This window comes from Staurois parvus, unplaced genomic scaffold, assembly GCF_062004578.1.
Source record: "Staurois parvus isolate SC_StPar_1 unplaced genomic scaffold, SC_StPar_1.0 ptg000237l, whole genome shotgun sequence".
Taxonomy (NCBI): Eukaryota; Metazoa; Chordata; class Amphibia; order Anura; family Ranidae; genus Staurois; species Staurois parvus.
The window spans coordinates 6,828,028-6,841,868 of NW_028318033.1; the positions used below are offsets into that span (position 1 = coordinate 6,828,028).

Genomic DNA, 13,841 nt, shown 5'->3' on the forward strand with positions numbered 1-13,841 from the left:
CTCCGTTCCTTCCACCCTTTCCTTCCACCCACCCCTCCGTTCCTTCTACCTACCCCTTCCTTCCACCCTTCCTTTTCTTCCACCCACCCTTCCGTTCCTTCTACCCACCCCTTCCTTCCACCCTTCCACCCACCCTTCCATCCACCTCTTATCTTCCACCCACCCCTTCCTTCCACTCACCCCTTCCTTCTTTCTACCCACCCCTTCCTTCCTTCCACCCACTCACCCCTCCTTTCCTTCCTTCCACCCACCCCTCCTTTCCTTCCTTCCACCCACCCCTCCCTTCCACCCCTCCCTTCCTTCCACCCATCCACCCCTCCTTCATTCTTTCCTTCCATCCATCCACCCCTTCTACCCACCCCTCCCTTCCTTCGAGGGGAAGAAGTTGGGGGGGGTGTAAAATTGCAGCTGCGATCTGAACCCCCCCCCCCCCCCCCCGAAGAAAAAAATATCTACAGCCCTGCGTATAGCGACATAAGGTATAATTTTGAAGCAAAGCAAACGCAACATATGAACAGGACTCTAAGCTTACCATTTTATTTAGTGACAGGTGCTTTAAAAAAGGATGTCCAATACCACATTTTGAAGCAAGTGTAAATGAGCCCTTAGAGTTTATTTAGCACCAACTGGTATTGAAACGTTGCTTGTAAAAGCTCCAGCTGGAGTTACACTGCTTGCTGGTGCTGAAGGATGAACTGGAGGAGTAGTGCTGGATACGTTGAGCCCAGTGGTTGTAATTCGTCACCAAGGTCAATATTTTGGTGTTAGGCATCACATCCATGCACATCCTGTGATGGAAAAGACGGCTTCTCCTCTGGGGTTTTGTGAGTCACCTACTGTGTTGTCAAAGCAAGGACTTGCTGTGCCCAATTATGCTCATCCAAGGCACAGAGCAGCTGCTCCTTGATCTAGCCACTGATCTGGTGCTCTTAATGCCTTTGACTCATATGGATAAAATGGGTTGTCTTGGCTATGTTACTTCTTCTCAGCCATTTTTCACCTCTGTGGGTCAGTCACTTAAGTTTACAGCCTTTAGTACACAGGTTAATGGATTATACCATGCACGCTACCAAAAAATGTCAGGGTGCAAAGAGTACAGGGACGAGAGAGGCTGGTATCAGCGTCCATCACTCTGGAAATTGACTAGCATGTTGGCAAATTATTAACCAAAGTTTCCCAATCTGAACACAGGAAACAACTTAAATCAGGAGATACACAAAAATCTGCATATGTTAAGAGATCACGCCACCAGCGACTGGCTAGCCTGGAGCGAGATCCTTGTTTGGGGGAGGAGGAATGACGAGAAAGCTTTCTTTGAGAAGGTAGAACAAGGTGGGAAAACAGTTATGATTTATTTTTAGAATTGTTTATTACTCTTTTAATGATGCCATAAAATTGTGGATATTGTGCCTATTGCCGCTTTTTCATGGTTTCTTTTTTGCATGCCTCCCCTTGGTCTAGATGGTGGTCACCACATCCTGAGATCCTTCGTACTGTTTTTGTAAATTGTTTGGTGTTTTTTTTTCCCCCCTTCATTTTTTTTTCCCTTGATGTTGCATGTCCATTTTTCTCCTCCCATGGGTCAATCGACATTTTTATTATTTATGTTACCCATGCATGTATATAAATCTTATATATACTGTATTCTATTTATAGAGATGTCAAAGTAGGGAAGGGGAGGTGGGCTCTGTCGCCAATAACAAGTGTAATTTGTAAGCATCGATTTTTTGATCATTATACCATATGTAGTCTGTTTCTATATTTTGCTTGAATAAAATTGTGATGACTTTTTATACAATTATATGTGTACTTCTGATTTTTGATATGCATATTCTGGTAGGTCACCCATGAAACCCCTTCTCTATTGTATATTGGTATTTTTGTTTTTAGGATGGTGACCCCCCTCCCCCCCCCAGTATAGGCATATATATCTCACCTCACTGCTAGAGACATTCCCAAAATCTGATTGGACACACACAAGGAGATGCAAATCTTGCATATAAATTTCGTGCATTCTAAGGCTGGCCATACATGGGTCAATTTCAGTACGATTTTTCGTTTGAAAATCTGACGTAAGAATAATCAACCGATTTTTGCTCTGTTAGTGGGGCAATGGCACCGGCCGATTTTCATGGTTCCTCCCCATTTCATTTATCAGGCATGCTAACAAATTTGTGAAAAACAACCGATTTTTGAAATCATTGGTGGCACCATTGGATTACAGAACGAACGATGTTTTAAATTTTCAATTGAAAAATTGTTCAGAATTCAACCCATGTATGGTCTGCTTAAGGGTTTGTGTAGCAGCTAGGTGATTCCTCAAACTATCCTATGAGCTAGAATCCTTGTATACTCACCTTTCACACACAAGACACATGGTAGTTTTCCAGCTGGGCGGTCTGTTAGAACACAAGCCCACAATAAAATCAAGATAACACACAGCAGAATCATGTTAAGATGTAATGAGATCAGTCCCTGCCTATGGCAGCCATGATAGCATTGACACACTGACACTTATCTGAATACAAATAGTTCAGCCATCTCATCCTTTGTCAGCCACCTGCTCTAATTAAAACTACTTCCCTACCGGGCCAATTCTGACATTTCTCTCCTACAAAAAAAAAACATTTTTGACAGAAAATTACTTATAACCCCCAAACATCATATATTAGCAGAGGCCCTAGAGAATAAAATGTTGGGTTTGCAGGTTTTTATGTCACACAGTATTTGCGCAGCAATTTTTCAAAAGCAATTGTTTTTTAAAATACAGTTTAATGAATTTTAGTGCACACAAACACCCATTGTTTGGTAAAATATGAAAAATGATTTTACTCAGAGTAAAAAGATACCCAACACGCCACTCATTAAAATTGCATATGCCCAAAGAACTGAGCTTACAGACTCTAAAAATACATTAGGTAACACAACGGCCTCTCTCGGGTTTGTGAACTCTTTGATTAAAACACAAAAGGTCAACAAATTCATTTCATTTTAATTTTCCCAAAAATGCATAAAAGTACACATAAATATGTAAAGAAGTAATCATTACAAAAACAAGAAAGAAAATGATGTATTGGCCATTTGCTTTAAAACAAAATAGGGGAGAAAAAAAGGAAATGTTACCATGTGGTCAGTATTGTTTTATCCTATTGGTGATTGAACACCAGAGAAAACCAGTACCTACCTTGTCCAGAACAAGCTGGAATATGAAATGTATGTAATGTTTGTGCTATGCACTGAAATAGTACCAATTGTTATGGTACACTGCAGCAAACTGAAGCACAAATATGGGGTTAACAGTGGTGGAGAAAAAAAAAGTCCCTCTGTCGGTGATGTCATTGGAAGGAAAAATGTCCCTCTGTCGGTGGTGTCATTGGAAGGAAAAATGTCCCTCTGTCGGTGGTGTCATTGGAAGGAAAAATGTCCCTCTGTCGGTGGTGTCATTGGAAGGAAAAATGTCCCTCTGTCGGTGGTGTCATTTGAAGGAAAAATGTCCCTCTGTCGGTGATGTCATTGGAAGGAAAAATGTCCCTCTGTCGGTGATGTCATTGGAAGGAAAAATGTCCCTCTGTCAGTGGTGTCATTGGAAGGAAAAATGTCCCTCTGTCAGTGGTGTCATTGGAAGAAAAAATGTCCCTCTGTCGGTGGTGTCATTGGAAGGAAAAATGTCCCTCTGTCGGTGATGTCATTTGAAGGAAAAATGTCCCTCTGTCGGTGGTGTCATTGGAAGAAAAAATGTCCCTCTGTCGGTGGTTTTATTGGAAGGAAAAATGTCCCTGTCAGTGGTGTCATTGGAAGGAAAAATGTCCCTCTGTCAGTGGTGTCATTGGAAGGAAAAATGTCCCTCTGTCAGTGGTGTCATTAGAAGAAAAAATGTCCCTCTGTCGGTGGTGTCATTGGAAGGAAAAATGTCCCTCTGTCGTTGGTGTCATTGGAAGGAAAAATGTCCCTCTGTCGGTGGTGTCATTTGAAGGAAAAATGTCCCTCTGTCGGTGATGTCATTGGAAGGAAAAATGTCCCTCTGTCGGTGATGTCATTGGAAGGAAAAATGTCCCTCTGTCAGTGGTGTCATTGGAAGGAAAAATGTCCCTCTGTCAGTGGTGTCATTGGATGAAAAAATGTCCCTCTGTCGGTGGTGTCATTGGAAGGAAAAATGTCCCTCTGTCGGTGATGTAATTTGAAGGAAAAATGTCCCTCTGTCGGTGGTGTCATTGGAAGAAAAAATGTCCCTCTGTCGGTGGTGTCATTGGAAGGAAAAATGTCCCTCTGTTGGTGGTGTCATTGGAAGAAAAAATGTCCCTCTGTCGGTGGTGTCATTGGAAGGAAAAATGTCCCTCTGTCAGTGGTGTCATTGGAAGGAAAAATGTCCCTCTGTCAGTGGTGTCATTAGAAGAAAAAATGTCCCTCTGTCGGTGGTGTCATTGGAAGGAAAAATGTCCCTCTGTCGGTGGTGTCATTGGAAGGAAAAATGTCCCTCTGTCCGTGGTGTCATTGGAAGGAAAAATGTCCCTCTGTCGGTGGTGTCATTGGAAGGAAAAATGTTCCTGTGTCAGCAGTGTTGCTAAGAGAAAAAATTGTGCTGCATCACTAGTGTCAGTCTGAGGAGGACAATCAGTGGGATAAAGTAGGGAAGGGGAGGTGGGCTCTGAGGTGTGCATGGAACTAGAGGGATCTAGGGAGCCCTGAGCAAGAACATTTTGCTGAAAAAGCCCATACAGATGTGTGGCTATCATTGCTGCCCCTCAGAAAAGTAATACGTGGCAGATCACTTTTCAGAGGGTGTTTGACAGGCGGTGTTGTTTTAAAACTTGGTAACCATGCTATAGCCAAATGATGGCTACAGAGCGGTTACCCAGTTCTAGGAGTGCGTCATATGACGTCCTCCCAGAACGTGCCCTTCCGTGCGCCCCCAGCAGCGCGCACACGGCGATCTCCGTGATTGCTGTATCCTACAGACGCAGCTGATCTTGTGATGAGGTAGAAGGCCAATCACAGTGGTCTTTTACCGCGTGATCAGCTGTGTCCAATGATACAGCAGATCACAGAGAAAATACATTTGCCGGTTATCGGCAGCACTTTCCTCATTCTGTCACAGCGGGAGGAAAGTACTGCCGATAACCGGCAGCTGTCACAGAGCAGATCGGCACTGATGATCAGTGGCCTGCAGTGCCACCCACCAGTGCAGCCCAGCAGTTGCGCCCATCAGTGCCATCAGTCAGTGCTGTCCGTCAGTGTCACCTATCAGTGACCATCATTGCTGCATATCAGTGCAGCATCATTAATGCTGCCTCATCAGTGCAGCCTATCAGTGCCGCCTGTCTGTGCCACTTCATCAGTGAAGGAGAAAAATTACCTGTTTGCAAACATTTTATAATAGAAACAAAGAAAAACTTTTTTTTTAATTTTTTGCTCTTTTTTTTGTTTATAGTGCAAAAAATAAAACACCAAGTGGCGATTAAATACCACCAAAACAAAGCTCCATTTGTGTGAAAAAAAATTATAAAAATTTCATATGGGTACAGTGTTGCATGATCTCACAATTGTCATTCAAAGTGCTTTTACTGCATCTTAACTGCCCCCCCCCCCCCCCAACTTGCAAAGGCAATCGTATAGGGGGAACACACATGCTTGGCAAAAATTACAACACTGTACCCTGTCATGTTTGACAGGCAGATATCCCACTGAACATAATTCATGCAAGTGAATGGGGCTGAACTGCAGCTTCTCCATAACCCCATACAATGCATGTGGTTTGGCACATGGTGAGGGATTTTAGGGGTTTAAATAAGTGTCGAAGAAGCGATATAATGCCTTCTCTCCATCTGTCAAATGATCTCTGAAAAGCAATCCAATGCAAATCACTACTCAGAGGGCCATCACAATTGTAAACTGGCCCGTAAGCTCTGATTCAGCAAGGGATCTGCTCACGGATCCCCTGCAGATTGAAGTGTTCTGTGTGAAAGGATTCTTAGGGCACCTCACATCCGACTGCCTGAACACACAACATATAGCTACCACTAGCTGGTCACATGCCACAGCCATGATGCTGAGCTTAAACCTCATGTTGCTTTTGCTGGGCAGTGCTACCGCCGAACACAAATAATGTAGTTCATTGAGGCCCCCTGCAACCGCCCCACATCTAACTACAGTGCGGTAGTACAGCAATTATTGAATCAAATCACCAACTCTCAGACAGTCCTAAGAAAGTGATCCAATCATAGCTTTTCAGAGGAGTAACAGTCACGTCCACATTTGTGAATGAGCACTCAAAGAAAAATACCCCAGTTGGTTTTCAATACTGAGAAATACCTAGGTGGGGATTGAACTGTTTAGGAGAGGACCTGGACAATCCTCTCTTTTCATTAAAAGTCTTCCTGGTGCATATGCTACTTCATTCCATCAGTCACGTCCACCTAAAATACCAGTCAAAAGATAGCCAAACAAACAAATTCCTCAATGTAGGTACTTCTAATCTACCAGCATGGAGCACTAGTTTTAAGAGGTGATCCTTCTCCTTTAAACTCTACCTACAGTAGTCATTAAGTGTAATCAACTAAACAAATTAAATAAAGTGTTAGGCTGCCCATACACTATACAATTCTTACAATTTTCTGCCCGATTTCCTTTAGATTTACCTTCAACTATGTAGCACAAGGGCCTGCCAAATTGGATACAATTGAAAGCATTCTTTAGGTTTGACCTCATATGATATGGTTTTTGGTCAATCTAAAGCTAAATTTTGAAGAAAAGTGTATAATGTATGGCCAATCTTAATCTTCTCACCTGATTAGTGAACACTCAGGCTGAGTCAGGTCTACGCCGACAGGTCCAGGAACTGGAGACTGACTGGACAAGCAGTGAATTGACAACTGAAGATAGCAGCACTCCTAAGTGCATAAATAAGAGATAAGATTTAACACTTCATTTCCCTGTATTTGTTCTCATCTACTGTAGAAAAGTGAAGGGAACTGCAGGTGCTCCCTCCGCCCATGCCTTGTACCAGCCCTGGAGTACACTCGCACATAACCATCTACTATCTGCTTATTTATAAACCTATTAAAATCATTTTTTAAATACATTTTTCTATATTTATATCTTTGGGTTGTTCTCCTGTGGTCCCTAGCAGTGCCTCCTCCCTTTTCTTGCATGATTGCATTTGGATAGGTTTTTTCATGTCTGTAAGTACATGTGATAAAATGATACATTTGTATTTTTGTTGTTTGTATTTCATAGACACTATTGAGATTTTAATTATTTATTGAGAAAAAAAATATATTGTGTTATATACTTTAGTTTGTTTACCCACCATTGATTCCTGAAGAAGTTGGAACTACTGAATGAAACACATTGAGTTGATTGCTCAGCACTGGCTTCACATCCCGGTCACATTGGTGTCTACGGCATGTGTGTTGGGGGCTCCAGAAAAGATGAGTAGAGAAAACAAATGTCAGTGGCCTCCACCTGTAAAACCATTCCTGTTTTGGGGGTTGTCTCATTGTTGCACCTGCTGTTAAATTTAATTAACGCCAAAGTAGCTGAAACTGAATAACAAACCCCTCTCCTACTTAACTGACCAGATCAATATCACAGGAGTTTAACTGGCTTGATGCTATACTCTGATTAAATAGTGTTCCTTTAATTGTTTTGAGCAGTGTACAGTGGATATAAAAAGTCTACACACCCCTGTTAAAATGTCCGGTTTCAGTGATGTAAAAAAATGAGACAAAGATAAATCATTTCAGAACTTTTGACACCTTTAATGTAACCTATATACTGTACACCTTGAACAACAAACTGAAATCTTTTAATTGGGGGGACGTAAAATAAAAAACTAAAATAATATGGTTGCATAAGTGTGCACACCCTTGCACTAATCCTTTGTTGAAGCACCTTTTGATTTTATTCCAGCACTCAGTCTTTTTGGGTATAAGTCTATCAGCATGGCACATCTTGACTTGGCAATATTTGCCCACTCTTCCTTGCAAAAACACTCCAAATCTGTCAGATTGCGAGGGCATCTCCTGTGCACAGCCCTCTGCAGATCACCCCACAGATTTTCGGTCGGATTCCGGGATTCAGGTCTGGGCTCTGGCTGGGCCATTCCAAAACTTTCATCTTCTTCCGGAGAAGCCATAAAGAATGCGGGAGATTGTTGTCACATGTAGCACACAGCCAGTACTTGCCAGATAATCCTGCAGCTCCTTTAATGTTGCTGTAGGCCTCTTGGCAGCCTCCCAGACTAGTTTTCCTCTTGTCTTTTCATCAATTTTGGAGGGACGTCCAGTTCTAATATTTTCTCCACTTGATGATGACTGTCTTCGCTGTGTTCCATGGTATATCTAATGCCTTGGAAATTATTTTGTACCCTTCTCCTGACTGATACTTTTTAACAATAAGATCCCTCTGATGCTTTGGAAGCTCTCTGCAGACCATGGCTTTTGCTGTAGGATGTGACTAAGAAAATGTCAGGAAAGACCTAGTAGAACAGCTGAACTTTATTTGTGGTTAATCAGAGGCACTTTAAATAATGGCAGGTGTGTACTGACTCCTATTTAACATGATTTTTAATGTGATTGCTTAATTCTGAACACAGCTACATCCCCAGTTATAAGAGGGTGTGCACACTTATGCAACCACATTATTTTTGTTTTTTTATGTGGAAAAAGTGGAAAAAGTTCTGAAATTATTTATTTTTGTCTCATTTTTTTACATCACAGAAACCTGACATTTTGACAGAGGTGTGTAGACTTTTTATATCCACTGTATATAGATAAAATCAGGCAGAGAATGGGTGCAGGAAATCAGGTGGTGGAACTGAAAAAACACTGCCATTTTAGGTTTTGATAAATACATATACATGCAGGATAACGGTCCATAAGATAAAAATAGGAGGGCTCCTATTACCACATTGGTAATGTGTTAGTACATATAGCGATAAAGTTTAAGATACATAATACAAAATAAAAGCTGATTGATATTATTAAGAAGATGAAGTGCATTGAAGAGGTCAATTTACGTACACTGTACTATAAAATCGAATAAAATATATTAGAATTTGTATGATAATAAAAGTATATGTTGAAGATATGTCAGCTATAATATTCACTACTGGCCAAAAGATTAAGGTCACCCCCATGTTTCCAGTTTTTATTGTTCTGCAACAATACAAGTAAATAAAGCCTTGATGCTAATAATTTTTAAAGTTATCCCAAAATGTTGTTGATTTATACAGACAGAGAGCTTTTAATTAAACAGACTGTGTTACTACACCCTCTTAAGCAATACCTTGGACAGTATTGTACCACAGGAAGTAGTATATTGCTCTCAAAATGGATCCAATGCAGGTTGGATGCTGGTTTTCCAGCATGCCCTTTCAACAGAAGCTGGTCATGAGACTTCTGTAGAACATACAGCTGTACACATGGGCCAGTAGTCGGCTGCTTCCTGCTGAACTGACCGATTTTGGCCCATGTGTTCAAGACTTTAAACATCATTGAGCTGATTTGGAATGAACTGAACAGAAGGGTGAAATCAAAGCAACCTACAAGTGGAAGATATTTGTGGGACTCTTGCAACAGTGTTGGGAAGAATTTTCTGAATAATGGTTGCTTTCCATTACAGAAAGAATACCATGAGTGTATTTGGCTCTTATATCTGCAAAAGGTAGCTACTTTGATGAGTCAAAAAATTTAGATTACCTTATGTTAAAGAAACCAATTTCAAGGTTTCTATTTTTATGCCTTATTTTCAGAGTACATTGAGACATCAAACTGTGTATATTTCATTTAAAACTGGAAAAATGAAGGATGTTCTAAAACGTTTGACCGGACGTGTATACTAATTCACCGGGGTAGAAAAAAATAAAATGAAATTAAAAATTAAATGTGCACCACGGAAAAATCTGTGTGATAAATTATACTGTATATGAAAAATCCTAGATGCATATAGGTAAAAGTTGTGGAATAAAAATGACAGTAAATAGCCAATAGAAGGAGACAATGTGTTTTTCACAGATATGTAATAGTAATGAATGCCAAATGATGTTATGAATTGTATAAATTGCAACATGGTAACACTAATGGAGGAAACAAAGGGTAACTTTTTAAATTAGAATTGCCATACAAAAACAAATGGGGGGGGGGGTGTAATGTACTAAAGTACAGTGCAAACAGCTGTATGTCCATTGCATATAATAGAAATACTATACATCACAACCATATGAGCAAAGCAATGGGAGGTATGACTGCTCAGCTGCAGAGTGGTACCAACACTCAATTCCTTGTTTAATCCAATTGGACTGAACATGTTTATTTTAGATCCAATGTTTTATTGTTACACGGTTTGTTAAAGATTTCCCCTGAACTTACAGTATACTATTAAGAATATGTCCTTTAGCAACCAAGGAAAGACGCTCCATTGACTTTTGACAACATTATAATTCAGACAACCCTGCAAGATGTTTTGGCAGTGCTCTCCAAAGCAACACTAGTGTTCTAATAGTTCTACCTAATTACAACAAACCACAAGAACTAGTGAGCTCATATCTGTAGAAGAGTTAATAAATTGCATAATTAGATAAACTTTGCCTGTACCATCGTTAAATGTAGTTTGACTGTGTGTGATGAAATTACAGGTTTTGCGCTTCAGGTTTCTGAAGAAAATGTTGTATTGGTATTTTTCATTTTACTGTGTGCAATTTTTTTGTACCATGGTCTTCTTTATAATTTTTCCAAAGTAAAAAAAAAAAATGAACTAACAGTAATTGCCAAATAATACAAGCAAGGATCACACAATGCATCATAATAAAAGATGTAAAATCTAAAAAGCAAACAATATACAGATTGTAGGCTAAGTTTGGTGATATTTTTGTAGAACTATCAAGTACAAAGTGTATCAGTAAAAAAAAAATGTAAATCTGTGTTCATGAATGTATGCTTTGATACAGCTAAATCAGTGGATTACAATGGTCTACAGTAATCACTTAAGTGGTCTAGATGCAGTCAATTTGTAAGTAGCTTATATAAGCGCTTGATATACAGTGCACCCAGAAAGTATTCACAGCGCTTAACTTTTGACACATTTTATTATGTTACAGCCTTATTCCAAAATGGATTAAATTTATTTGTCCCTCAACATTCTACAACATTACCCCATAATGACAATGTGAAAGAAGCTCATTTTGAAATCTTTGCAATTTATTAAAAATAAAAAAATTAAAAAAAACACATGTACAGTGGGGATCGAAAGTTTGGGCACCCCAGCTAAAAATTTGTATTAATGTGCATAAAGAAGCCAAGGAAAGATGGAAAAATCTCCAAAAGGCATCAAATTACAGATTAGACATTCTTATAATATGTCAACAAAAGTTAGATTTTATTTCCATCATTTACACTTTCAAAATAACAGAAAACAAAAAAATGGCATCTGCAAAAGTTTGGGCACCCTGCAGAATTTATAGCATGCACTGCCCCCTTTCCAAGCTGAGACCTGCCAGTGTCATGGATTGTTCTCAATCATCGTCTGGGAAGACCAGGTGATGTCAATCTCAAAGGTTTTAAATGCCCAGACTCATCTGACCTTGCCCCAACAATCAGCACCATGGGTTCTTCTAAGCAGTCGTCTAGAAAACTGAAACTGAAAATAGTTGACGCTCACAAAGCTGGAGAAGGCTATAAGAAGATAGCAAAGCGTTTTCAGATGTCAATATCCTCTGTTCGGAATGTAATTAAGAAATGGCAGTCATCAGGAACAGCGATAGTTAAAGCAAGATCTGGAAGACCAAGAAAAATATCAGACAGAACAGCTCGCAGGATTGTGAGAAAAACAATTCAAAACCCACGTTTGACTGCACGATCCCTCCAGAAAGATCTGGCAGACACTGGAGTTGTGGTACACTATTCCACTATAAAGAGATACTTGTACAAATATGGTCTTCATGGAAGAGTCATCAGAAGAAAACCCTCTTCTACGTCCTCACCACAAAAATCATCGTTTGAACTTTGCAAATGAACATATAGACAAGCCTGATGCATTTTGGAAACAAGTTCTGTGGACCGATGAGGTTAAAATTGAACTTTTTGGCCGGAATGAGCAAAGGTACGTTTGGAGAAGAAGGGGCACAGAATTTAATGAAAAGAACCCCTGTCCAACTGTTAAGCATGGGGTTGGATCAATCATGCTTTGGGGTTGTGTTGCAGCCAGTGGCACAGGGAACATTTCACGAGTAGAAGGAAAAATGGATTCAATAAAATTTCAGCAAATTTTGGATGGTAACTTGATGCCATCTGTGAAAAAGCTGAAGTTAAAGAGAGGATTCTACAAATGGATAATGATCCTAAACACACCTCGAAATCCACGGGGGATTACATCAAGAGGCGTAAACTGAAGGTTTTGCCATGGCCTTCACAATCTCCTGACCTCAACATAATTGAAAATCTATGGATAGACCTTAAAAGAGCAGTGCGTGACAGACAGCCCAGAAATCTCAAAGAACTGGAAGACTTTTGTAAGGAAGAATGGGCAAAGATACCTCAAACAAGAATTGAAAGACTCTTGGCTGGCTACAAAAAGCGTTTACAAGCTGTGATACTTGCCAAAGGGGGCAGTACAAGATATTAACTCTGCAGGGTGCCCAAACTTTTGCAGACGCCATTTTTTTGTTTTCTGTTATTTTGAAAGTGTAAATGATGGAAATAAAATCTAACTTTTGTTGACATATTATAAGAATGTCTAATCTGTAATTTGATGCCTTTTGGAGATTTTTCCATCTTTCCTTGGCTTCTTTATGCACATTAATACAAATTTTTAGCTGGGGTGCCCAAACTTTCGATCCCCACTGTACATAAGTATTCACAGCCATTGCCATGACACTCAAAATTGAGCTCTGGTGCATCCTGTTCCCACTGATCATTCTTGAGTTCCACAACTTGATTGGAGTCCACCTGTGGAAAATTCAGTTGATTGGACATGATTAGGAAAGGCATAAACCTGTCTATATAAGGTCCCACAGTTAAGAGTGCATGTCAGAGCACAAACCAAGCCATGAAGTCCAAGGAATTGTCAGTAGACCTCCAAGACAGGATTGTATCAAGGCACAGATTTGGGGAAGAGTACAGGAAAATTTCTGCAGCATTGAAGGTCCCAATGAGTACAGTGGCCTCCATCATCCATAAATGGAAGAAGTTTGGAATCCCCTAGAGCGGGCCACCCAGCCAATATGAGTGACCTAGAGAGAAGGGCCTTAGCCAGGGAGGTAACCAAGCACCCGATGGTCACTCTGAAAGAGCTCAAGCGTGTCTCTGTGGAGAGAGGAGAACCTTCCAGAAGATCAACCATCTCTGCAGCACTCCACCAATCAGGTCTGTATGGTAGAGTGGCCAGACGGAAGCCACTCCTCAGTAAAAAGCAAATGGCAGCCCACCTGGAGTTTGCCAAAAAGCACCTGAGGGACTCTCAGACCATGAGAAACAAAACTCTCTGGTCTGATGAAAAAAGATTGAACTCTTTGGCCTGAATGCCAATCATCATGTCTGAAGGAAACCAAGCACCACTCACCACCTGGCCAATACCATCCCTACAGTGAAACATGATGGTGGCAGCATCATGCTGTGGGGATGTTTTTCAGCGGCAGGAACTGGGAGACTAGTCAGGATCAAAGAAAGATGAATGCAGCAATGTACAGAGACATCCTTGATGAAAACCTGTTCCACAGTGCTCTGGACCTTAGACTGGGGCAACAGTTCATCTTTCAACAGGACAATGACCCTAACAAAGGAGTGGCTACGGGCCAACTCTGTGAATGTACTGGAGTGGCCCAGCCAGAGCCCAGACTTGAACCCAAT

General features: G+C 40.6%; 1 long non-coding RNA gene across 1 annotated transcript in view; it reads left to right on the plus strand.

Annotated features, from left to right (window-relative positions):
• Window positions 1-1,238: 1,238 nt before the first annotated feature.
• The window catches only part of LOC149460043 (uncharacterized), a 38,105-nt gene continuing 25,502 nt past the window's right edge, over window positions 1,239-13,841 (plus strand). Inside the window, exon 1 of the long non-coding RNA XR_016313163.1 lies at window positions 1,239-1,332. This is a non-coding gene — a long non-coding RNA (uncharacterized LOC149460043). The remainder of the gene's footprint in view (window positions 1,333-13,841) is intronic.